This window comes from Orcinus orca, chromosome 2 (genome assembly GCF_937001465.1).
Source record: "Orcinus orca chromosome 2, mOrcOrc1.1, whole genome shotgun sequence".
NCBI classification, from domain to species: Eukaryota; Metazoa; Chordata; class Mammalia; order Artiodactyla; family Delphinidae; genus Orcinus; species Orcinus orca.
In genome coordinates this window covers 198691536-198718266 of record NC_064560.1, presented here as the reverse complement: position 1 = coordinate 198718266, position 26731 = coordinate 198691536, and the positions used below count along the sequence as shown (strand labels likewise).

The 26731-nt window shown below is 43.0% G+C and overlaps 1 protein-coding gene across 15 annotated transcripts in view; it reads right to left on the bottom strand.

Moving 5' to 3' along the window:
• Positions 1-26731, bottom strand: part of WDR20 (WD repeat domain 20) — a 64391-nt gene that overhangs the window by 24509 nt on the left and 13151 nt on the right. The gene's annotated exons all lie outside the window — the stretch shown is intronic.

Sequence of the window (26731 nt, the reverse complement as noted above, 5' to 3'; positions counted from 1 at the left end):
CATACCTCAGCCAATCTGATATTGTTTGACTACCCATAATATGTTTATAACTGTTACTCTCGTAACTTATTCTTCTTCAAGTATATTTAACAAAGACTCCTGGACTTCAGGAGGAAAAATCCTTGAGATACCAAATTCAGTATTTGTGAAATGCATTCCGAGCGCTTTCTAACAAAGTTAACTTTAACCACATAAAAGCTCGGCTTTCAAATACAGCTACAGCACCTAAATGCTCATCGGTGAGTTCACCTGCAGCCCAGTCATTCTCAAAGCGTGGTCCCCAGACCAGCGGTAGCAGCAGCAGCATCACCTGGAAACTCAAGAGATGCAAATTCTCAAGGCCCACACCACACCAAATGAATCAAACTACAGGGGGCAGGCAGGGTGGACCCAGCAAACTGTAGTTAAAACAGTCTTCCAGGTGATTCTGACACCTACCCAGGCTGAGAACCACTACTATGGCCAGCTGTACACAGGCAGTGACTCCTGTACTGGGTCACATTCTCTCTTCTGCATCAGCTTCCAAGTAACTCTCACTCGTCGAGCCCGTACCCCAAGTCTGGTACATGCATCATCTTTAATCCTTACAATGATCCTTCAAAATAGATAGTATTTTCCCCATTTTACAGATGAGAAAACAAGTTTAGGGAAGTTAAATAACTCAGCCGAGGTCACCATACCTACCTAGTAAGTGGAAGGACTGCATTTGGAACACAGGTCGGTTTTACCATAAAGGGGATGGGGAGGAAACACACCACACACACTCCAAATTCTGACTCCTGACTTGGGCTAAATGTGATTTTTCAAAGTGCCTCACCCCTTTTAAAGCAGGATCTTCTCTTCATGAGAAACCTTTATGCAATCCAAAATGCTGGGCTGTTATTGTTGAAATAAAGGAAACCCAACCCCTCCCACTGTCATTTGAAAATCACAGGTGGAGACAACTGAACACATCCTTTAAAACACCCACTTTGGCCCTGCGTGCAGTTCCTGGGTTCACAGCTCTGGTTCTCTACGGACCATCCCCAGGGTTAGGTTCTGAAGATTCTTTTCTTCCAAAGAGACCTGTGACACTGCACTGAGAATTCTAGGTTTTTCAGATAACAAATACTGTGTAAGAAAAGAGGACCTCAAGGGCTTCCCTGGTGGCGCAGTGGTTGAGAGTCCACCTGCCGATGCAGGGGACACGGGTTCGTGCCCCGGTCAGGGAAGGTACCACATGCCGTGGAGCGGCTGGGCCCGTGAGCCATGGCCGCTGAGCCTGCGGGTCCGGAGCCTGTGCTCCGCAACGGGAGAGGCCACAACAGTGAGAGGCCCGCGTACTGCCAAAAAAAAAAAAAGAGGACCTCAAAATGACAGGCTCAAAATCTGAGCATTTGGCAGTCTGGACCTGAGTGGCACAAGTGACCCTGGGAGCCCTGGTAAAGGAATGAAGATTCATGCCATGTGGACACTCTCCCTGCCTCACCTCAGTTAAAATGGGGATGAGAATCCGTTCTACCAACCTCATGGTACTGTCTGGAGGATGAAATAAGAGAACATATACACGAAAGAGCCTTGAAAAGTGTAATATATAGTATGATGCAAAACAAAAGGAAGTCCTGACTTTGGAGCAAGGAGAAAAGGGACAGTGGGCAAGGAAGTGGGTGCTCAGCAGAAGTCGGATGCCAGAGACAGGAGCCCCTTCACTGCTGACAGTCTGCCTGGAGGGAAGCAGCTCCTGGGCTGGGCCCTAAGGGCAGGGAAAGAGAAGTCTAGGCTAAGGGAACAACACAGCAAACGATCTCAGTGCAAGGAAACAGCAGCAAAAGTAAAAATGCTCAAAATATAAGATAGAGTCAAAAATCAAATTTGAAATATGAACAACTAAATCATTATATGATCTCTATATCGGCGTATGTTAACTCGAGACTTTTTCTTTTTAGTTTGCTTAAGCAACTACCCCGTGGACTTCCCTGGTGGTGCAGTGGTTAAGAATCCACCTGCCAATGCAGGGGACACGGGTTCGAACCCTGGTCCAGGAAGATCCCACATGTGGCGCCACAACTACTGAGCCTGCGCTCTAGAGCCCGTGAGCCACAACTACTGAGCCTGTGTGCCACAAATACTGAAGCCCATGCACCTAGAGCCTGTGCTCCACAACAAGAGAAGCCACCGCTATGAGAAGCCCGCGCACTGCAACCAAGAGTAGCCCCCGCTCACCGCAACTAGAGAAAGACCACGCGCAGCAACAAAGACCCAACGCAGCCAAAAATAATAATAATAAATTTATATTAAAAAAAGAAACTACCCTGTGAAAGAATATACATAAAATTATGCACCAAAATATAAAAATCAATTCAAAGGCAAACCAAACATTAATAGAGAGAACAAATATAACTTAAACGAGCAAAAGAAATACGATTCTCAGAACAACAGAGAAAGTTTAAAGCACCAATTTTTCCAAGTATTGCTACTAGTTTTAAACTTATGGATCCCTTACAATAACAATGTTAGCCTCAGTTCTTGGTATATTTCTCTCACATTCCGGCCCCCTAATATGGAACTTTACTGAAAAGACGTCATTTGTCACAGATGTCATTGGATCACACAGGAACACACATCTAAAGTATTTTAAATGCCAACTGAAAGACAATTTTTACTCTTGAATCATGTATCTATTCCAAAAACGTCCTGTTACTCATTTGCTTAACAAAGTTTCTCCCTAGATCATTGCTCTCAAGGTGTACCAGACCATGAACAGTCTGCTAGCCTGCAGTCAAAATTAAGTACACACACACACACGCACACACACACTAAGTACACAGATTGAGAATACACATTTAGAAACTTTTACGGCAATGTGACAGAGTGATTTTATACCTGTTGAATCCAATAATAAAAAATTCAAGTTTGCATTCTCCATGTCTTTTTCAGGTTTTCTAGTAATCCTTCTTTTATTTTACAAAAGTATCAGCCCAGATAGACTGGAAATTTTAAGAATTGGTCTTTCAGTACTGGTGGGAGAAACACTGTCCTAGAAGGCATAAAAGTAGACCTAGGCCCAAGGAACACAAAAATATCTCTTACCTAAGGTCACTCCTTCCCCCACAAACCCCCAATGGCCCTGATGGCACTACAAGAGCAGAACGTTAGCCAAGCAACATGCCACTTACACCCAGCAAGACCTACTGTGAGCCCTGTAGTGACTGCGAGGGGTGTACCCACAGGAAGTTATTCTTCCAAGAAGCCTGGGGACTCCCCCAGCGGTGCCTGGGCTTTTTGGAGCCCGACCCCAGGTGCAGGGAAAGGTGGGTCCACCAGTGCCTGCCTTCATTTCTAACAGCACCGTCACCTCCAGCTCATCTCGTCCTCTTTCCTCTTACAGCCAATCACCGAGTCCTGTCTCTTTTTCCATTGCTGTGCCGCTGTCTTCTTTCCTCTTCCTCCTCCTCCTATTTTCCTAGGAGGTGTGCCACTGGGTGTGCCACTGGGAATCCTGAACCCACCCCCCTTTCAGTAGCTGTAACAACGACCTGAGCCAGCCACTCCTTCCCCGTGGGGTCGTCAGCCCCCTGACAGATGGCTTCCCAGGTCAAGGCAGTCTGGTAGGAGGAGAAAGAGCCCAGACTTTGGAACCAGGCAGGCCTGGGTTCAAACCTCGCCTTCCCTCTTGGTAGCTAGGTGGCCTTGGCCAAGGTGCTTGTCACCTCTCCCAGAGCCGCAGAGAACAAAGTCCCCTAGCTCCACTGCAGGGTCACGGAAAGGCCCGCAGGTAATGGATATAAAGCACAGAGCACGCATCAGCACTCTAACGGGAGCTACCATTATTAATTTATCCCTGTCACATCCTACCTGGGGGCAAATGTCTCAGTGGCTTCCTAATTTCCATCACATCAGAATAGGACAACTCCCAAGCAGTCCTGCCCTTCGTGGCTGGGCCCCATCCGTCTCCCCAACAGCAACAGCAACAGCAACTTCTGTCCGCTGAACACTTTCTATGCACCAGGACGTTCACACTTACCATCTCGTTTAATCTCACAGTCCGCCCCTCAGAGTCGGCACTAATACCATCCATGTTTTACGGCTGAGGAACCTGGGAAGGAGTTAAGGGGTCGAGGGCCATGTCCCACCACTCCACCTTGTTCTACCGTCCCACCCGTCCTCGCCCCCAACCAGGTGTGTTGAGTCTGGTGCAGGCAGACGTCCTCTCTTCCTGGCTTCATTAAGTCGCCCCCTTGGTTGGGAGAGTCTCCTCTGCCCCTGTTCCCAGGAGTATTACCCATCAGTTCAAGTCCCGCCACCTCCAGCAAGCATTTTCCCAACTACCGTTTCCTGAGCTGGCTCCTTTATCACAATTCTCAAGTACTTAGTTCGTTGCACAAAATTTAGTATTTAATCACTTACGTGATCACAGTATTGTTTTATGTCTGTTATCATCAATTAGAATTACGACTAAAATTACAACAGAAACTTCCTTAAAAAGCAGAACGTCTTTATTAGGCAGTTACTATTGTTATTCCACAAAACTACTTCTGTTTCTCAGCTTTCTGGTAAATCCTGCATAGACAGGCTACAGATACTTTGGTATTTTTTTAGTGCTTTTGCATCCTAATTATTGCCAATTATCTAAATTCTTAAATGTGAATTTATAGCAGAACCAATTTATTTAAAAGTCTTACCAATTTTAAGAATTGACAAGAATTTTAAGAACTGGTAAGAATATCTGGTTATTCAGCCCCAACAGAGTATCCAGTTTGTCACAAATGCTCAATATCTGTTTAACAAATGAAACTGCGATTGTTCCAAACTTTTCAATTTTTCAATTAAATTTCATCATTATGCTCATTAGTTTCTGCATAAGGAGTTATGATTACAATTAATTTGTCAGTGTCTCATTCTCAACAGAAAAAATTTAAATGATGGTTTAAAAATTCCTACTACAGAAACAGAGCTGGTTAACCAAAATCCTGTCAATAAGTACAAACTTTAAAAAGTCATGTTTCTTTTTTCCTTGGACTTTTGATCCTTAAAATCCCTGGAATTCTCTTCATGACAATACTGTCAAGACATGAAGTCAGCTCGGTGGGTTTAGCATGGAATTAACGAACATTTATCACAAAGGTCTGCAAAAGAAACCAAGCTGCTGCAGCCCACACCTTCACCCCAGATCCCTGCCCGGCCCCAGGGAATGCTGGGGAGCCGACAGGAACATGGAGGAGGGACTGAACCAGCAGGGAATGGGCTCCCACAGGCGCCCTGTCACAGCCATTCCAGGAGCTCAGAGAAGGCACACGGTGGGCCCGGGCCGAGCCCTTGTCATGGGAACCTGCTTCTTGATACTCTTGAGTGCCCAGAAGCATTTGATGTGATGTGGAAAATAATCTCAGAAAGACCTCTTCTGAAAAATGTATGCCAGATGATGGTATGTGGGAGGCATGTAGGTACTAAAGGGGGGCTTTATTTTCCCTAAATGTCACATTCTCCCTCCCCTTTAGAGAATCACCTCAGAGAGAACCGTCTCACAGAACTTGCCAGAAGAGACTCCTTTTACTGGTCTAGCTAAAAGCTGCCCAATGTCCACCCAGACCAGAAGCTCACCCCGTCTACACCAGAAATCACTCTCTTCCCTCCGCAGCCCCTCTCCCGAGCTTTAAGCCTGTCGCCTTGGCTGGGTCCCCCGCCTGGCGCCCCCCATGCCAGCTCAGAGCCCTGCCAGCAGCCTGTCCTCCTCCAGGCCCCCTCCTAGCCTAGGGGCAGATTACGGGTTTAGCACCAGGCTCCTTCCACCCATTTCTACACACCTGCCGCTCTTCCCCCACACTTGCCAGATTAATCCTCATAGAGACTCAGGTCACTCTCCCACTCCAAGCCTCCTCGGCTCTGCCGGCCGTACCGACGGCTAAACTGCTTAGTTGGCATCCACAGGCCTTCCTCTTACAGGCCTCACCATCCCCTGCCCCTTCACACACACTACCCGCAAGGGCAGCACGTGTTCACACGCTGCCTGCGCTCTTTGCACCTTCCTGCCTTTCCTTACATTTCCCCCTTCACTTATAATACTCCCTTCCCCCTCCCCCCTCCATCACACAAATGCTGCTCACTGCAGCGCCAGTGTCATTTCCTCCTGATCTCACCCTGGGAGGCAGGCTTTCACTGGGCCTCCACTGAGTGCCTATCCCCATGTGCCACATTTATTAGCGGTAATATGTGAACTGTACTCCATATATTGTGAAAGGCCTTTCAGAAACAACAAAAAAGTCAGGAGGCTGCTCAGTCACTGACTGCCTGAATGGATTAACCCAAAATAGCAGGAGCAGCTCCAGTGGCATCAAAGGTCTCCATTATGCCATTTGAAAATCAAAAGAGAACTGCTGTAGTGCTTTCTATTACCGTTCCTTTTGACCACATCTCAGACAACCAAAACAGGAGCCAGAAGTGCACAGGGGATTACTTCCCAGTGCCCCAGAAGATCACCGAGTTGGAAAGAGGAGGAACACCTGGAGTCCTATCTCAAGACCTGGGATCCAAACCAAACCACATTATAAAGACTGTTCCACAGTTTTTCCTGGGGGAGACTTTTAACCTAGTCAGGCTTGGGGTTTCTAATGCCTGCGAGGGATTTGTCCACAGCCTGGGGCTGGACCACACCTAGCTGGTCATCCTGGGGAAACGCCTCCCGGTCACAAGAGTGAATGAAATGAGACTCAGACCACTCTGAGCTGTTATATTTGCTTTGTGAACAAAGATCAATGTACTATTTAATACAAATATTCTTCAGCACAGTGGAAAATAACCTGGGGCTGTAAGGACCAAAATACCAAACAGTGATTTTCAAACATCTTCACTGCCCAGGTGAGCAGTTTAAAACTCAGGTAAGAGTCAGTTGTAAGGCACTGCACAGATGCTGATTCCACAGTCCAAGCCACCTGCCCTTGAAGTAGACACAAAACCAGGCTAATCTTGTGAAATAGCCCCATAACTCATCTTTCTCAGAGTTTCTTCAGTTCAATAGTTACATTCAAGATATCTGCATAATTGGCATTAATGGTATTTAGAGTCTAACACATTAAAAAAAGAGATATCAGGGGTATTAGGAAGTCAGGTTTGGGATAACTTATCCCAGTAGGAAAAAAAAAGGTCACTCAACTGTACCATTCCAGCCTTTCAAAAAGGCCAGAAGCATGTCTGTCTTACTCGCCACTCTACCTCCAATGCCTACTAAAGCTCCCGACACACAGAAGACGTTGTTAAGTATCTGCCGTAGAAATGAAACAATTCCGAAAACAGGAAAGAAAAGTAAAGTGATGGGAACCAGAAGAAACTCAGAGCCAGACATATATATAAAAGCAAATATATAATCCTTCTGCTGACCAAAAGCCTAACTAACAACTAATGCCTTCTTGGGCGCCCATCTATGAAAGAAAACAACCTCCCTTAGCAAATACCGGAAAGTCACTTGACGGTTTACAGAGCACCCTCAAGAGGGTGCACCCTCAAGCATCAATTCTTCTGACCATCATTACGAACCTGTGCACATAAGAACTATGGCCACTCCCATTTTATAAACAGAGAAACAGAATCAGCTGTCAAGCAGCAGCAAGTGGTGGAGCTGAGGCCTCTACATTCCAGCCCCTGTGCTCCTTCTACTGCATCATGGTGCTATGACAGGAAGTTGACAAGATAACACCAGAGGTAGCACTTAGTCTAAAATTCTATTACTGTGTGACTCCAGGCTCCTATGCTTGCTGAAGTGGCAATCGAATATTCCAGCCTTGCTCAGTGTGGCCCAGATTCCAGACCCACCTTCTCAACGCATATGCCTTGCAGGGCCGTTTTCTTAAAATGGAGATAATCCCAAGCATAATACCTGACACTTAAAAGGCACTTTAGAAAAGTTAGTGAAAACTCACATTTCTCCTTTTGAATACATAAGGACTTGCTGCTTATCAGAGAGGCTTTGAAAATCCTCATCATTCGTTAATACTTTCAAAGAAATCTAAATAAGGAAAAACAGGGATATTTCTTTCTGCCCTAAATTTCCTGGAGAAAAACAGCAGAAGCCAAGTTGAGAGCATGTTTTCCTTCCAATATAATTTTCCAAAACAAGACAGTACCTTCCCTTCCTTAGTCTCTATTCCTCCTTCATTGTCAGACATACTAGCACACGCCCACACTTGCACTGGCACACCAGACCCACTCCCTTTACTGAAAACAACTGTCAGTCGTCTGCCAGCAGTCTTCTGCCAGTCCTGACCCCCGAATGGGCACCCAGCGCTCACATTCCAGAGCTCCTCTCCTGTGCACGACAGCAGCAGCGAGGCCATGAGAAGTGGGGCAGGGAACTCCATGTAAGGAGAGAGAAGGGACGAACAATGCCATCCACCATCAGAATACAGGCAAATAACAAGACGTAAAATGCGAGGGGCTCCACCTTTAGGTCATTCCAAAATGGGAAGAGATGCATAGTCACAAAATGCATAAAATGTGTTCATTCACAGCAACGATCTGTGGAATTGCGTACTGTTCACCAAAGAAATACTTCTCACAGGAGCCAGAGAAGGCTCCTCCTTTGGAACTCTGTTTGGGGCGGGGTGGGAGCAGCCACCCAGAGGAAGCAGGGCTGAGATTATGTGAAGCGTCTTCTTCTCCCCTGGCCCAGCACTGTCAGTCAAGTGTCTGCTGAAATAATAAACTTCTGTTGTTATCACATGCCATTTTTTCCCAAGGCAGTCTGTCACTTAAAAACTGTTAGCTATGTAAACTCTACTCCTCTTCCCCCAGAGTGATTTTTCAAAAATGAACTTGATAAGCTACTAAACTGCAACATCTTCGCCATCTCTTCGTTTTCTTATGTTGCACTCCACATTCAGGTTAAGGCTCTTATCACAATGCGAAACGCTACAAATGGTTGTCCTGGTGCTTCATTTAGGCTAATGAAATACTGATTTCTTCATTAAAGAAAAACTATGAATAAAAATTAGATAAAATCAATTTGCACACATTCTAACACCAGATCTCACCCCATTAAAATGCTGACATATTCAAATGACCTATTTTTATTAAACCCTTCTGTTAAATATGCATAGACATATGCATTCCTATTCCCAAGGGAATACCAACATCTCAAGTGGAAGAAAAGGCAAGAGGCTTTCGTTTCTGCAAAAGATACTCATTTCAAATTCTTAGAAAATAGGTATTTTTAAAGTTTCCCCTAAAAGGGGTGGGGGTGGGGAGAAATTCTGTGACCTTCTAAAAGTGCTGTGACAACACTGGTAAAGTAAAGACCACTCCAAGACAGTGAGTAGTTCCTGTATGCTGCTTAGCTGCTATCCCACTGCCTTCCTGGCATTTATATGCCCATGAGCTTCGTATGTTTGGCACGGCACACAGATGATTTTTCAATTTTCTCAATCAAGGTGCTGAGAAACACAAGCAGCGCTCTGCAGAGGAGATCCCGTTCGAAGGGGGAAATGCCCTAAATCTCCAATTGTGTAGAGGCCCTGCAATTTTCTGACACTCATTTCCTTACCCTACATTGAAACTGAGGCCCAGGGAGGGGTGGTGATCTGCCCAAGGTTGCACAGACCTTAGAACTGTGCTTTCAGTCACATCAAGTTGCTACCTTTTCAATCACCCAACTTCAAGTGGAACAATGAACTACTGAATCTGTAATATATGAAATTTCAAAACATGGCACTGATGTGTACCAGTAATTTTACACCAAATGACAGTACTTTGGAACCAGTACATTGCTGGGTTTTCAAATAGGAAGCAAGAGAGCCAGAGAGCACATCAAACTTATATTACAATGAAAGGAGACCAGCCACTAAAATCGACGGCCAAAACACTGGATTTGGCCTCTGTAATTCAAATAGTTATTTTCTGATACAGCCAGGCCTCAGGTGAAGAAAGCAGACTCAATTTAATGACAGTTACAGAGAGCTGACCGATTTCTAAATACTACTATGCAGAAAAGCTTTGCTCTTTCCTTCATCTAAAGTTTTATAGTATCACTGGAACTACTGTTCACTTGGCACTTCTGCTGTTTGTCATGTCTTATCTCCCCAGCTAAATTTTGGGGGGACATAACTGTCTTATAGGCTACCTCAATGACAGCCACTCAGACATTTCTGATGTTTCTTCCCCTACCAGATTAAAAACGCCTTTTGAGGCACCTGAAATGTACCATGCACTGGTACAGCACTAGTAATGCAATAGCAGCCAGTTAAGACTAGCACACACACGGATGTGGAGGGGCAGGCCTCACCTAACTGTGACGGGAGTGTGAACTGGCCAGCCTTCATGCAGAGCAATTCGCCAGCACGGAGCAAAAGCCTCCTTTCCTTTAAACACAAATTCAACTCCTAGGAATCTGTCCTTAGAAAATATTTTCCAAGTGTGTAATCTATCTGTAATAGCCCAGAGCTGGCCCAACACAAATGCCCATCCACAGTAGGCTAGGTGAATAGCAGGCTATACATGGAATACTACCCATGGAAGACATGCACTGAGAAAAAACATGGACAAACCTCAAAAAATAATCTTGCGTGAAAGAAGCCGGACATAAAAGAAGCGTAGCATATACTAAATAATTGCACTTATATAAAGTTCAAAATAAGGAGACTCATGTGATGCTGGAAGTGAGGACGGTGGCTACCCCTTCAGGAGTGTGCGAAGGGGTCACAGGGAGGCTCCAGGTGGCTAGGAATGCTGTTTCTTAACCTGGGGTTGGTTCTACTTTGTGAAAAACTAACAGAACTTTACACTTATACACATTTCTGTTTGGATGCTATCCTTAAGTTAAAAAATAATTTTGGGCTCCCCTGGTGGCGCAGTGGTTGAGAGTCCGCCTGCCGATGCAGGGGACACGGGTTCGTGCCCCGGTCCGGGAAGATCCCACATGCCGCGGAGCGGCTGGGCCCGTGAGCCATGGCTGCTGAGCCTGCGCGTCCGGAGCCTGTGCTCCGCAACGGGAGAGGCCACAACAGTGAGAGGCCCGCGTACCGCAAAAAATAAATAAATAAATAAATAATTTTAATGATCAAACACACATACAAAGACAGTCAACTCAGCTTTGTTTCTAACAAAACATTATTAACATCTTATGTGTTTGAAAAATGAAATGGGTAAATATATCATGCAGCCATTTAAAATGAAGACATTTACTTACCAGCAAAGAAGGATGTTATATGGTATAGCATTAAGTGAAAAATGCAACAATAAAAAAATAGGATTCAAAAGATTAAAAGAGTTATAAAGAAATCTTAAAACTGTATTCATACTGTAATCATATTGTTAGCAATAAGAGTACATTGTTACTCTTTTATTTTGGCTGTGCCGTGCGGCATGCAGGATCTCAGTTCCCTGCCCAGGGATCGAACCCGTGCCCGCTGCGCTGGGAGCATAGAGTCTTAACCACTGCACCATCAGGGAAGTCCCAGTATATTGTCATTCTCAATGTCTTGTAGAATAAAACAAAATATCAATTATATGAATGTCATTAGGAATTCAGATTTTCCACATAAGATGTATTAAATGTATAGAAGCAATGAGCAAATGACAAGAGGAGATCCTAGTGCCCAGACTGTGTCACGAATGCTATTTTCCAAAGCCATCAAGGCTCCTATATACTTGATACCAGGTATGGGGCAGGAAGTGCACAAGATGAATCTGGAACATCTTTCTATACCGCTGAGCAAGAAAGCTATCAAAGACTACTGAAGTCGTGTCCAAAAGATTCAGGGGCTGGACTTCCCTGGTGGTGCAGTGGTTAAGACTCTGCGCTTCTACTGCAGGGGGCGTTAGTTCGACCCCTGGTCGGGGAAGATCCCACATGCCGCACAGTGTGGCCAAAAAAAAAGACTCAGGGGGCAAAGCAGAGGGACTATCATTAGTCAATGATGGGACAATTTACACATAAAAACAATACTACAGAATTATCATGGAATAAAATAAGAATCTGAGTTCACACTAATATCAATAAATGGGGAGAAAAAAAAGCTTTCCCCTACAGTAGACTAACACCTAATAAATGTAGAAGGAAAAAATAATGGAGTTTGAAAATCACCATTTTATAACCATCACAGTAATACAGTAATAACCAATTCAGCCAAAAATCATCAATGGATGCTAAAACTAGTGGATAAAGGTCTGAGGAGAAAAACGGTATTTATGTAGTCCCAAAGTATCCCTTCACAAATTACATACCAATTACAAAGAGAAAAGTGGAACTTGACCATGGATTAATTTAGCAAACACAACCTTAGTCAATGTTCACATCACCACTGTGACCAGAACAAAGCAGCGTCCTGTGTCTCCTGACCTGCTGCTCCAAGAAAGACACAACAGTGGTTCTGTGGTGCCCCCCCAACTGTAGACTATGAATCTAATCACAAAAATACCAGACAAATCTAAACTGAGAGATTCTACAAAATAACTGGTCTGAACTCTTCAAGACATCAAGGTCGTGAAAACAAAGAAGAAACTACTGAACACTGAATGAGACTAAAGAGCCTGCAACTACCTGTAGTCTGTGAACCTGGACTGGCTCCCAAACCAGGGGAAAATGGTTCTTAAAGGACAGCATGGAGGTAACTAGTGAAATTTTAATGTGAACTGCAGATCAGATCAGTTATATTTAGATTCTGATAAATGTACAGTACTGGGGTTATGTAAGAGAAAATCTTGTTCTTGGGAAATAGAAACTGAGGTTTATATGAATAAATGGACATGATGTCTACAAATTACTCTCAAATGATTTGTATTATATATGTACATACATACACATGGAGGGAAGGGAGGAGGAATGGAGGAGAAGAGGGGGAGGGAAAACACAAATGATAAAACAAATAGGCAAATTTTAAATAATTAGTCCATCTGAGGGTTCTTTGTACTATGATTGTCATTTTCTGTAAGTGAAATTACAACCAACTAATTTTTTATTAAAAAGAGATTTAAGAGGCATGGACACTAACTGCAATGTGTGGTCCTTGCTTGGAAACAAATTTAAACAAACCAATTACAAAATTAATTTGAATAAACTGATTATGAAACAACACTTATTTGTGGCAGTGGTTACATGAATCTACACGTGGGATAACACCGCATGGAATATACACAGACACACACACACACACACACACACACACACGATCCTAGTGAAATCCAAATGCGCTCTGCAGACTTCACCAATGTCAATTTCCTGGTTTTGATATTATACTATAGTTATGCAAACTATTACCTTCTGGGGGAAACTAGGTGACGGGTACATGGGACCTCCTTGCACATTTTTTGCCAGTTCCCATGAATCTTTATTTCAAATTAAAAAATAAATAAAATAATTAAAAGATCCTTACGTATCAAGAAACCAACTGTAAAAAATATTTATGAATCTGTCAAAGAACAGACTTTGATCGAATGTAAATTTTTTACATGTGAAAATATGGTTTTATTTCTCCAGTCTATGAATTGTAGAAAAAGTACAGAAGAAAACAGATGATGTTTGGGGTTTGCTTTAAAATAATGCAGTAAGGGTGAGATAATAGATGAAATGAGACTAGCCATATGTTGACAACTGGTGAAGCCGGGAGACATTCTCTCTACTTCTGTGTAAGTAAATTTTCCGTAATTAAAAAAGTTTCATTCCGTTTGAGATGTATATGTTTGCAAAGAGAATAATTTGAAAAGATATTCAGTAAAGTATTAAAAGTGGTTACTAAAGGGGAGGGTAGTACTTAGATGACCATTTTTTGCCTATCTTAATTTCTAACTTTTCCTCAATAATTATATATTACTTGTGTAATTTTTTAAATAGAAAAAGAAGAAAACACAGGCCAAAAAACCAACTGAAACTATTTGAAAATTATTCTGGTAGTTTAAAAGCATGTCATGGCCTAGCAGAGAGTCACAGGAAAATACATGCCTTGTGAACAAACAGTAAAATTCACCATAAAATGAAGCCTACGGTTACAGGAAGTAAATGTATGAGCAGGGATGATATATCGCCAAGAGGTGATGATATATTTTGAACTGGCCAAATCATAAGTTTCACACCAATTACGACTGCTGGTGTCTGTTAATAATATTTCTGTGGCACCAGTGATGTCACTCAATGAGATGAGACAGGACAGGAAAATTCTTTAAAGAAGCCAACCATTCAGGGGACAGATAAGGAGGCGGTGGCTGGTTCTATTGTTTCACTCTTCAAATAGTACTACAATGTGAGAAGCATTCACTGTGTGCTCCTAATTTGCTACAGTGGCAAATACAGATAACTTTTCCCAGAGTCCTGTTTGGGAAATTCAATCTGTTCCAAGTTTACTTCCCAATTTTGCCTCCAATGTAGGTCTAAAATTGAATCCCCATCTTTCTCACAAGAATTGAGCTGCAAATTTATCATCAATCCCATGATTTTCTAGAGATTCTAGGCCCTAAATTATCCTCAATCCAGAAGAAATAGCTAAAAGGGTTACACAGTAGAATTTCTCCTTTGGTATTCGGCAATATTTTAACATTTAAAATCTGGAGGCCTGAAATAAAAATATTAGGCTCAAGAGGGACAGTATTGTATTTGTACTCTCCATGGGGACAGTACTGCATTTTAAATGTAGGTTAGCAGGCCAACCAGCTGAATAAGCAGTTTCAAACTGAAGCCTGAAATCAACCATAATCCGAAAGGTAGCACTTGGCGACAATCGCACATCTGCTTCACTCTAAGCACTTATCATTCATCATCTCACATAATAAAACATACATAATTTAAAACTTGCAACTACTAGCTTAAAAAGTTAAATATGAAGCTATTCACAAAGAAGTGGACTGAAGAAGCAACTCATTTATTTCCCAGCATGAATAATTCTGTTACATATCTCTATAGACAGTGGTCTTATGCGAACATAGGTAACCTAAGTCTCACATTCACGGAATCAGAAAACAGACAAACAGCTGGAGCAGAGCTTTAAAAAAGTCACATTTACTCTCAAGATGTTACAACTTAAGACCGAGGAAGTAAATTGTCTAAAATCACAAAATCAATTCATACCGCAGCTGAACGTGGAGCTCTATAACTCAGGAAGAGCACTAGAGTAGCCTAACCCAACGCCCTCATTTCCGTCTCCTTTCCTTTCACCTGTGGTCTTCTTGCTTCTACATCAGACGTAATAACTAGCTGTCAGAACTTGAAATTACATTATTTATAACATAGAGTGAAGAAATACACAAGACTTCTCAAAACTCAGTAAGCTTAGCATAACCAAATGACGCTCATTTAGTTGGCACCAAGTTCCAACTGCTGCGAGCCTTCTCCAGGCTGAGAAGGGAGGAGGGAGAAAGGGAGCTGCTTGCCTCTTGATAAGTCAAAGCTCTGGAGCTGCTGTGTCCTGAGCAACTAAGGCCAATACCCACTCCCACAGCTCTTTCCAAAGCCCCTGACTGTCTTCCAGAAAATCTTCCCTCTGCAGCCAGGTCAAATGCCCACTAATAAAATTCTGGCCAGCAGGGATGTACCCAAATTTTGTATGCAAATACAAGAAGGATGGCAGAAATAGGCAGCAATTTTAAGCTAGGCTGCATAGACACTGAAAGCTAAGAAATGCAGGCCAGGAGCTCAGCTTGGTGGTACCCATGGTTATGACAAAGGCTGAGGCTCCAAATACCAGCAGGTCCAATAAGCAGCATTTATAAGTTTATAAGTGACCATAAACTAAAAGGCAGTCTTCAGGGTGGTATGGAAAGACCTCATCTCTCCTCCATGTAGAGTACTGCCGCTAGATTTGTCTTTAAATTAGAAGAGACACACAGTAACATGACATCCCCAAATTTTCTTGTTGTCCACAGCAAGTCTGAGTACTTGTGCTGTTCTCACAAAATTCTCAGACCTCAAGCACATACACGCTCGTCGGGCGGTGAAAAACCACGGCACACTCAAGACCCCAAAGGAGGGAGAGCATGGCAAAGCACAGAGAGCCAGCCAGGGCCCGTCCTGGTGCAGGACGAGGCTGAGAAAGGCACTGGGAGACTGTTTTCAAGCCTGGTGTGTCCCACTCCAGAAGGCCACCTGCCTTCAGCACAGCCTGTGTCCCTAGCAAACACCTCAATTATTTGACATTTTTGAAGGGCCTAAATTATTTCTCTATGGAAGCTCACACATCAATCCCATCCTCCACACAGGTCCTAATGCAGGAAAACAAAAACACTGAATAGGGTACCATTTCAAAAATGTAAAGTGACATGTTACTGAGAAAGCTCTGGCTGAAAACCTACACTACACTTTGAGGAGTGATTAGGAGCGCAGACTGTGGAGCTAGGATGCCTGGGTTTGATTTGGGTTCTGCCATTCCTAGCGCTGTGAGCTTGGACAAGTTATTTAGTTTTCCACACTACTGTTTCCACAAAATGGGGAAATGGGGATAATACAATAGTTCCTACTATATACAATGTTTGAGGATTAGGGAGTTAAAATATGTAAAGCGACTGGAATAGTGCTCACTCAAAAAGCTACCCAAGTATTAGCTATTATCATTATTAAGTAAATAATATCAATTCACATTTGATAAATGCATTCAAACCAAAAAGTACAGTGAGTAAGCTTGGAAATAAGCACTTAACTCCTTGTAGGAATTTTAAAAATAAATGTATTTTTCTATTCAACTGCCTGTCCAAAAATGTGTTTGGAGGGGTGGGGGTTTGGAAGTGAGGGAGCGAAGGTCAAAGAGGTGAGAGGAGCAAACAGCCTAAATAACAAGGCCTCTCCCCTCACCAGAGACGGCAGCTGTCTCCTGGGTCAAAGAGGTGCTCAATCTGCTAACACGTGTTCACTTCACTTTCATAACACAGCTGGACTAAAGCAAAGCCAGCAAAATTACTTTTCCCAACCAATTAAAATTTTTCTAAGTTCAATGTAACATATTTTTTTAAGTTGCAAAAATAATACAAGTGCACAGGCCAGAGTTGTGTCGTATACCAATTTATACCTCAACAAAAATACAAGTTGATTTCTGAGACAAAAATACCGAGTAGCACATATAATGTAATGACTAGATGTGTGAAAACATAGAGGCTGGACTATGATCTCAAAGTCTCTTTTACCTCCCAATTCTCTGATATACTGTTAAGTAAATGAATATTAAGAAAAGGAAATAGAAGTCTGTGTTTCTATTAAAAAAAAAAAAAAAAAAAAAGCTAGGGCTTCCCTGGTGGTGCAGTGGTTGAGAGTCTGCCTGCCGCTTCAGGGGACACAGGTTCGTGCCCCGGTCTGGGAAGATCCCACATGCTAAGGAACGGCTGGGCCCGTGAGCCATGGCCGCTGAGCCTGCGCGTCCGGAGCCTGTGCTCCGCAACGGGAGAGGCCACAACAGTGAGAGGCCCGCATACCGCAAAAAAAAAAAAAAAAAAGCTAGAAGGTTGTTGCTTAGTAGATCAGGTTAAGAATGTGAGGGGAGGGCTTCCCTGGCGGCGCAGTGGTTGGGAGTCCACCTGCCAATGCAGGGGACACAGGTTTGGGCCCTGGTCCGGGAGGATCCCACATGCTGCAGAGCAACTAAGCCCATGCGCCGCCAACTATTGAGCCTGCGCTGTAGAACCCGTGTCACAACTGCTGAAGCCTGCGCACCTAGAGCCCGTGCTCCGCAACAAGAGAAGCCACTGCAATGAGGAGCCTGCGCACTGCAACGAACACAACTAGAGAAAGCTCTCCACAACTAGAGAAAGCCCGCATGCAGCAACGAAGACCCAACGCAGCCAAAAATAAATAAATAAAATAAAGTTATATAAAAAAAAAAAGAATGTGAGGGGAGAAGTCCAGAATCATGTGCATTACAACCATTTTTTATATGACATGACAGCCACAGACTCACATGTACCCTCTGGGAACAAGGTTTTATATGAAAGGCAGTGTGATGTGCCAGAAAGGACATAGGCTTAGGAGTCTGACAGACCCACTGAAATCTCACGCTGTCACTTACCAGCTGTGTAGCCAGCCGCCTTGGCAAGTTACTGCATTCCTCAGAGCCTCCCCTTTCTCATCTATATATAAAGTGGGAAACACCACTCCCTATTTTGCAAAGTGTTTGTGAGGATGAGACAATGTATGTGAAAGCACCTAGTTTAGTGCCCAGCACTGAGTAGGTGTTCAATAAATGATAACTGTGATGATAAACAAATTAATCAATGGCTATTAATATACTCCACAAATTAAATGGCCAATAAGCTTTAACTGAGTGTTAAAGCTATGAGGAGAGCCCTGAATTAGATCCCATAAGGCAGTGGTTCTCAAACTTTAGTGCATCAGGGACTTCCCTGGCGGTCCAGTGGTTAAGAATCTATCTACCTTCCAATGCAGGGGACGCGGGTTCAATCCCAGGTCGGGGAACTAAGATCCCACATGCCCTGGGGCAACTAAGCCCACGCACCACAACTACTGAGCCTGCGCACCTCAACTAGAGAGAAGCTGCGCGCCACAACGAAGTTTCCGCATGCTGTAACTAAGACCCGATGCAGCCAAGTTAATTAATTAATTATTTTTTTAAAAAACAAAACTAGCACATCAGAATCACCTGCTAGTTAAACAGAGTGCTGGGCCCCACCCCTAGAGTATCTGATTCAGTTGGTCAAGGGGGAGGGCAGAGATCTGCATTTCCACAAGTTCTGAGGAGATGCTGATGCTAGTTGAGGACCACATGTAAGAGAACCTCTGATGTAAGGGAAGAGAGAAGAGGAACCCTTCTGTTTTTGAAAATGTGACAGGTCAAATATTTAGGCAATGGTATAGCTGAGCAAAAAGGTGTGGGATGGCACTTGAGAAAAGACCAAGACAGACAGACAGACAAAACAAATGTACAGGGACAACAAGGTGTCAGCTTGGCCAGTTAAGTATCTCATTACGAGAACTGTCCGAAAGATTTTGAAGAGGCCATTGGTAGGCTAAATTTCTTACTAGGCTCAGCTTGGATTTTTGATAGTTTAGTAAAGTGAGCCATTTACAAACCTTGAGAAAGTTAACCACATGGTGAAAATGGCAACTTCAAGCAGAGATGCAACAATAGATAAGGCCAGGCAAGGTGGCATAGAAATAGGAAGAAAAGAGCAACAGTAGTGAAGGACCACCATTGAGTCTATGCAGGTGATCCCAAAGCATCCTCCTTCACTTACAGCCAGGACCTTCAGAGCCTTCAGTCTGCGAGATGATCACCCATAAAGGGAGCCTACCAGACATGAGAATCAAGCCCCAGGAAACCCTATTTATTAACGTAGCACAGCCATGCATTAATCAAGGAAGCCAAGAGACCTCAACCACGACTCACTCAAATGAGAGGGTAAAATCTCTTGTTTCTTTAGTTTTATATCATTTACTAAACGTGTTCCTTTAGTGTAGCACATGATATTAATTAGCTATCATTATACCTATTATTACTAATCTTTTTTTTTAAACATCTTTATTGGAGTATAATTGCTTTACAATCGTGTGTTAGTTTCTGCTGCATAACAAAGTGAATCAGCTATACATATACATATATCCCCATATCTCCTCCCTCTTGCATCTCCATCCCACCCTCTAGGGGAACACAAGGCACCGAGCTGATCTCCCTGTGCTATGCGGCTGCTTCCCACTAGCTAGCTATTTTACATTTGGTAGTGTATATATGTCCAACTAATCTTAATTTACCAACTGAAAATCCTACAAAATTTATCTCAAAACAATGCTCACCAATAGATTATACTTCAATCATTATTTTTAAGTCAACATTGGTAAGATAAAGATAACTACAACTTGGGAATTCCCTGGTGGTCCAGTGCTTAGGACTTGGTGCTTTCACTGCCATGGCCCAGGTTTAATCCCTGGTTGGGGAACTAAGATCCTGTAAGCCACGCAGTGCCACAAAAAAAAAAAAAAAAAAAAAAAGATAACTATAACTTATAATGAAAAAATACACAGGACATCATGATCTACTCAGAGTTCAGCAGAAAACTGCTGACAGATTATTTTCCACGTAAGACATAAGAAATAAAAAAATGCTAAGACTGTTGTAAAAAATAATAATAATAAGGGGGGGTTGAAACTCCATCTCACATCTTATTCCCGAATAAATCTCAGCAGTATCAAAGAGATGTCAAATGTAACTAATGAAACTTCAGAAGTACAAGAAGAAACCATGAGGATTTTAAAAAAAAAAATTAGAAGGGCTAATAAGTATGACCCCAAACCCACAGCCAAAAGGGAAAAGACTAATACGTTTTCCTCTAAAAAATAAAATTTCTACCTAGGAAAAACCACCACGAGCAAAATCAGAAAACAAATGACAAATGGAACCGAATGTCTGCAACTCAGATCACAAATTAAGGGCTAATTTACATAAAGGAGAGCTCCTACAAGTAAAAAAAAAAAAAGAAAGAAAGAAAGACCAAAATCCTAGTAGAAAAATGTGCACAGGATATTGACAACTCACAGAAAATATAAATGGCTCTTAAATATATGAAATGATGCTTATATCACTTATCATTTATCAAACTGGCAAAGATCAACTAATAGCACACTGTGCCAGAAGTATAAATCGGTACAACCCGTGTAAGATAATCTGTGTCTATCAAAAGTACAAATGCACATTCCTTTGACGCAGCAATTCCACTCATAGGAATTTATTCCTCAGATATACTAGCAACAGGGCAAAGTGATATATGTACAATGTTATTTACTGCAGCATAGTCCGTAACAGCTAAAGACTGGAAACAACTTCAATGTTCATCAAAGAAGGAACTATCGTACAGTCATACAATGGGATATTGTGCAGCTATTCACAAAATAAAGAGCTCTTTACACACTGACAAAGAATAATCTCCAAAATATATTTTATAAAACAAAACAGAAATAAGGTACAAAACAGTACAGATGCTAAAACTTACATTTTTTTTTAAAGGAGGGAGGAATATATCTGTGATTTTATGTGTAGAACCATAGCCTGTCTCTGGAAATATACACATGAACATAACCCTGGTTACAGGGTGGCTAGGGGACAGGGTATGAGAGACGTTTCACTGCATGCCATTTGAACTTTGAACCACATGCATGTATTACCTACTTAAAAAATACAATATGCCTATGAGAAGTCAGAATACCTATGCTCTTTTTTAAATTTTTACTTTATAGTGGAGTATAGTTGATTTCCAATGTTGTGTTAGTTTCACGTGCACAGCAAAGAGATTCAGTTTATATGTATATACATATATCTACTCTTTTTCAGATTCTCTGCCCATTTAGGTTATTACAGAGTACTGAATAGAGTTCCCTGTGCCATACAGTAGGTCCTTGTTGATTATCTATTTTATATATAGTAGTGTATATATGTTAACCCCAAACCTCTAATTTATCCACCCCCACTCCCCCCTTCCCCTTTGGTAAGCATAACTTTGTTTTCTAAGTCTGTGAGTCTGTTTCTGGTTTTTAAATAAGTTCATTTGTATCATTTTTTTAGATTCCACATATAAGTGATATCATAATATGATACTTGCCTTTCTCTTTCCGACTTACTTCACTTAGTATGATAATCTCTAGGTCCATCCATGTTGCTGTAAATGGCATTATTTCATTCTTTTTTATGGCTGAGTACTATTCCATTGTATATATGTACCACATCTTCTTTACCCATTCATCTGTCGACAGACATTTAGGTTGCTTCCAGGTCTTGGTTATTGTGAATAGTGCTGCTATGAACTTTGGGGTGATAATACCTATGTTCTAAATGAAGATTTTCTCACTAGGTTACCTGAGATAATAAGTTCCTTTCACTACTCACTCAATACTTATTGAGTTCTACGTGTGCCAAGCACTGTTGTAGGCACTGCATCCCAGCAGGGAAGACAGATATACCCTCCTCTCGTGGACTTAGGAGGGATGCAGCCAGTAAACAAATAATCAACTGAGCATCAGAGTGGAAAGGGCTATGAAGAAAATTCAGTCAGGAAAAGGGAGTTGTGGGACTGAGGTGGAAGGGTGATTATAGAGCCTTTCTGGGTAGAGGTGTCGGAAAGCTTCTTTGACAGGGACACACTTCAGCAGAAATATGAAGCAGTGAGGGAGCCAGACCTGTTGGCTGCCCAGGGAAAGGATTCTTGTCAGAAGGAATGCATAATGCATGCAACAGCACACATAATGGCACTGAGGGTGGGATGTACTCCCCTTCAAGGAGGAGAACGGAGGGAGTGAGAGAGAGTGTGGCAGAAAATCTCATTGGGGGCGGGCGGGAGGTACCAGATCATAATAAGGAATTTAGGTCTTATTCTAAGTGATATGGAAAAGCATTAGAAATTTTTTAAAAAATATTTATTTATTTGGTTGCACCGGGTCTTAGTTGCAGCAGGCGGACTCCTTTAGTTGCGGCATGTGGGCTCCTTAGTTGTGGCATGCAAACTCTTAGTTGTGGCATGCATGTGGGATCTAGTTCCCTGGCCAGGGATTGAACCCGTGTCCCCTGCATTGGGAGTGTGGAGTCTTAACCACTGTGCCACCAGGGAAGTCCCTAGAAGTTTTTAAACAGTGGAGAAATGTGTTGTGACCTGTATTATTTAAAAGATCCCTCTGGCTGCCATCAGGAGAAGAGACCGTAAGAGGCAAGGGTAGACGAAGGGAGCCCATGGAGCTCACTGTAACAATCCAAGTGAGAGATGGTGCTTCCTCAAACTAGCAAGGTAGTGGGTGGAGGTGGGAAGTGATCAGGTTCTGGATATAATTTAAGGCAGGGCCAACAGGCTTTACTGAACGGTTGCAAGTAGACTAAGAAAAAGAAAGAAGTCAAAGGTGACTCCAAAGTATTTACCCAAGCAACTTTTTACAATGATCTAATAGGTTCATTTAAAAAAAAAAGTCACACCTTCATACAAAGCTCAGCTACTCTAAAATGGGTTATAAATACCATCAACAAAAAGCAATGCTTATCTACATACTAAATAGAACATACACCTGGGTCCATTCTCTAAATACTTAATGAGCATTTACACTGTGCCAGGCAGAGTATTAGGTACTAGAGACCTAAATTATATAACTGAGCACCATAAAAGGATTGGGAGGAAAAACACCAAAATATTAATAGCTGTGGCATACAGGTTTTTTTTCTTCCTTGAATTTTCCAAATTTTCTACCATAAACATAACTTACTTTTAACTTTAAGGAGGAAAAAAATCTCTCCTTTTTACTGCTGCCAATGAAGGAAAAATTCCTACAGGGCAAGCTTAGTAATTTGAATGATCGGCAGACTCTCCTTCTAAGAAAACCTTTTTTTTTTTTTTGCGGTACGCGGGCCTCTCACCGTTGCGTTCCCTGGCTGTCCAGTGGTTAAGACTGCGCTCTTCCAATGCAGGGAGCACAGATTTGATCCCTGGTCGGGGAACTAAGATCCCACATGCCACGCGGCCAAAAATTAAATAAATAGGACTTCCCTGGTGGCGCACTGGTTAAGAATCCACCTGCCAACGCAGGGAACACCAGTTCAAGCCCCGGCCCAGGAAGATCCCACATGCCACGGAGCAACTAAGCCCGTGCACCACAACTACTAAGCCTGCGTGCCACAACTACTGAACCTGCGTGCCACAACTACTGAAGCCCTGGCACCTAGAGCCCGTTCTCCGCAACAAGAGAAGCCACCGCAATGAGAAGCCCGCGCACTTAGTGAAGAGTAGCCCCTGATCACAACACCTAGAGAAAGCCTGCACTCAGCAACAAAGACCCAATGTGGCCAAAAATTAATTAATTAATTAAAATAAATAAATAAATGAAAGTGTGGCTCAATAAATAAATAATAAATTTTTTTTAAAATAACACATGGAACATTTTAACTAGGTTACAAGGAAAAACATCATTACGTTTCAAGTAACTGGTATCAAAAAAACATACTCTATGACCATACCATGTGAATAAGTTAATAACAAAACTAAACACCATGAATAGAAACAAAAAAAAAATGCTTGTTTAGAAATTCAGGGTTAAAGAGGGAAAAAAATGGAAATTACAAAATATTTAGATCTTCATGACAATGATATTACCACATGTGTAACATATGGGTGACTGTTAAGGCAATACATAAGAGGGATTTCTACAGCCTTGAGCACAGCATTAAAAAGCAAGAAAGTCGGGCTTCCCTGGTGGCGCAGTGGTTGAGAGTCCGCCTGCCGATGCAGGGGACATGGGTTTGTGCCCCGGTCCAGGAAGATCCCACATGCCGCGGAGCGGCTGGGCCCATGAGCCATGGCCGCTGAGCCTGCGCGTCTCCGCAACGGGAGAGGCCACAACAGTGAGAGGCCCGCGTACAGCAAAAAAAAAAAAAAAAAAAGGCAAGAAAGTCTAATAACCTATGTTTTCAATTCAGAAAGCTATTAAAAGAATAGAGTAAATCTAAAGAAAACAAAGGAAGTAAAGATAACAGATATTACAAAACAGAAAACAAAGAAACCGCTGATTCTGTGAAACAAAATTTTAATTGACAAATTCTTACAAGTCTGTTCAAGAAAAAATTAAAATATGAATGAGGGGTGAAGCTCAAGCTGGTGACTGAGGCCAGTAGCTGCCTAAGAATGGCAGAAACATGAGTGTCCCAGTGACTCCACAGCAGGTCCCTCTGCAGAGGGGGCCACAGTTCCAACCCAGAGATGGCCACATACATGATGGCTGACAGATGCTCCAGAAAGCAAAAGACAACAGGAGCAGAAGAAGGAACTGGCAAAAGTCACTATCAAGAAGGAAGCTCTAGAGCTGACAGTGACAGAGACGGAGCTTTGCTGGAGCGCATGTAGTGTGAGTTTTAATTGCCCTAACAAACGGATGTGTGCTTTCAGGGGAATACCCACTGGATTAATTTGCTGCAATAAATACTTTTTCCTTTGGGGCGGTGAGAAAAGGCACAAGCAAACAATTTTAGGTACAAAAGATACAGATACAGAGGAGTATCTGTACTCCATATAATGGGAGTAAGAAAAGAAAAGGGAATAGGACTGAGCCATAGGGAAATCCAGTTACAGACTAGGTAGAGCAGAAGGAACGGACAGAGGTGAAGTAGAGAGTGGCCAGAGGCACATGGACCAGAGAGGGAGAAAGGAAGTCAAGGTTAAAGTGTCACGACAAGGAGGGTTTCAATAAAGAGAAGATGATCACCTGTGTCAAATGCTGCTGAGAGGTCAAGGAAGCTGTGGGCTGCATGGTGTCCAATGGATCTGGCAGCGTGACGCTGAGTGACCTGTATCCTGAAGAAATTAGAGCAGTGGGAGCCAAGGGCACACTGGAGCGGGGGGACAACTGTTTCCATCTGAATTAGTAATTGTGGAGCTGAAGCCATGTCAGCTGATGACAAGACCCAGAGTGTCACCAGAGAAGAGAGCGCCAGAGGTGGACTACAGGAGGTCACTTGGGGTGGACGTGGAGGACAAGAAATCGAGATGCCAAGGTGTCTGATGGGTTATGCAGTGGATAGGAAACCACCCAGGACGGTGGCAGGAACTGGAGTGGAAAGGAAGGCTGTGAGGCAGGGACCAAGGTGTTCAATGAGCAGAGGCGGCTAGGAAGTCGGCTCATGGCCGTGAGGAAGAAAGAGAAAGGTGGCACGAGTCTAAGGGCAGAGGCTCCAGAGAGACGCCAGGAGCAGTGGCAAGCAGACCTACTCCTCGTCTACTGTTGTGCACGGTGCAGCGTAGTAGTCAGGACTCAGCGGAGCCTTTCCAGCGCAGCCCGCATGCACCCCGCCCTCTGAGCTCTCTGGGACTGCAAACTGTGGGACTGCAAACAAGTAAAGTCCTGAGCGTAACACCTACCAATTTTTAATTAGCTGAGCTAATATCGCCCTCAGTCTTGCTAGCTACATGTACACCTATTCCAAAATCCAGAGGAGGGAAAGATGTAAGGAGTTGTACAATTCCTAGAATTAAGTGGGAAGTAAGAAGGGACTGGGAGGGAGAGTTTGAGCACTTTTTTCCAGGACACCAGGAAAAGGAAGATGTCGCTTCTGAACAAGGCTAGCACCAGGCAATCAAGACACCAGATGAAGCTGCCTCCTGGGTTGCCCAGAAGAACTCTAACAGCACAAGATTCGAGGCTGTGACTAACTTCTAAGAGCCTCTCAACCAGTGAAAAGGGGCTGGCAAGCCTAGCTCTATGAGCTTTAGTAACAAACACTAACCATGTTTGTCTTGTGACAGGGATTTTGAGAGATTACTGAATTTACTCCAGTAAATCCTTAGGGGACTCTAAGTGCAACCAACTCATTCATTTAAAATCAAACACAATATGCCTACCATGCACAGGCACTGCAATGGATATAACATGAATAAGATGATTTCTGCCCTCAAGATTCACCGTTTTGTGGAGGAGACAAAGATTCAAACAAAAAATTCCAACACTGTGAAAAGGTGGGAGGACATTCATAATAGTCCAACAGCAAGAGCAAGGGAAAGAGAGGTTTCTAAACCACGCAGAAGCACCACACAGCCCAAGCTGTGCTCCGTGTGCAGCTGCAGTGGGTTGTATTCCTTCCTTGCTTTACTGATTCATCTCACCACGAGCTCTTCTCTTGAGGAAAGAGCTGTGTCTACTATGTCTGGATCCCCAATACCTAACACAGTGTAAGACCTTCGGTGTAGTTTGCATCTCTTGGTTGCCCACCCAGTATTGATCTACAGATCTATTCTCCTGGCTGGTATCTACCCACACTGCAGCTCCAGCATGAGCTCCAGAGCAATCAGGATATCAGATAATCCAATCCCCATGCTAAAGGTGTGG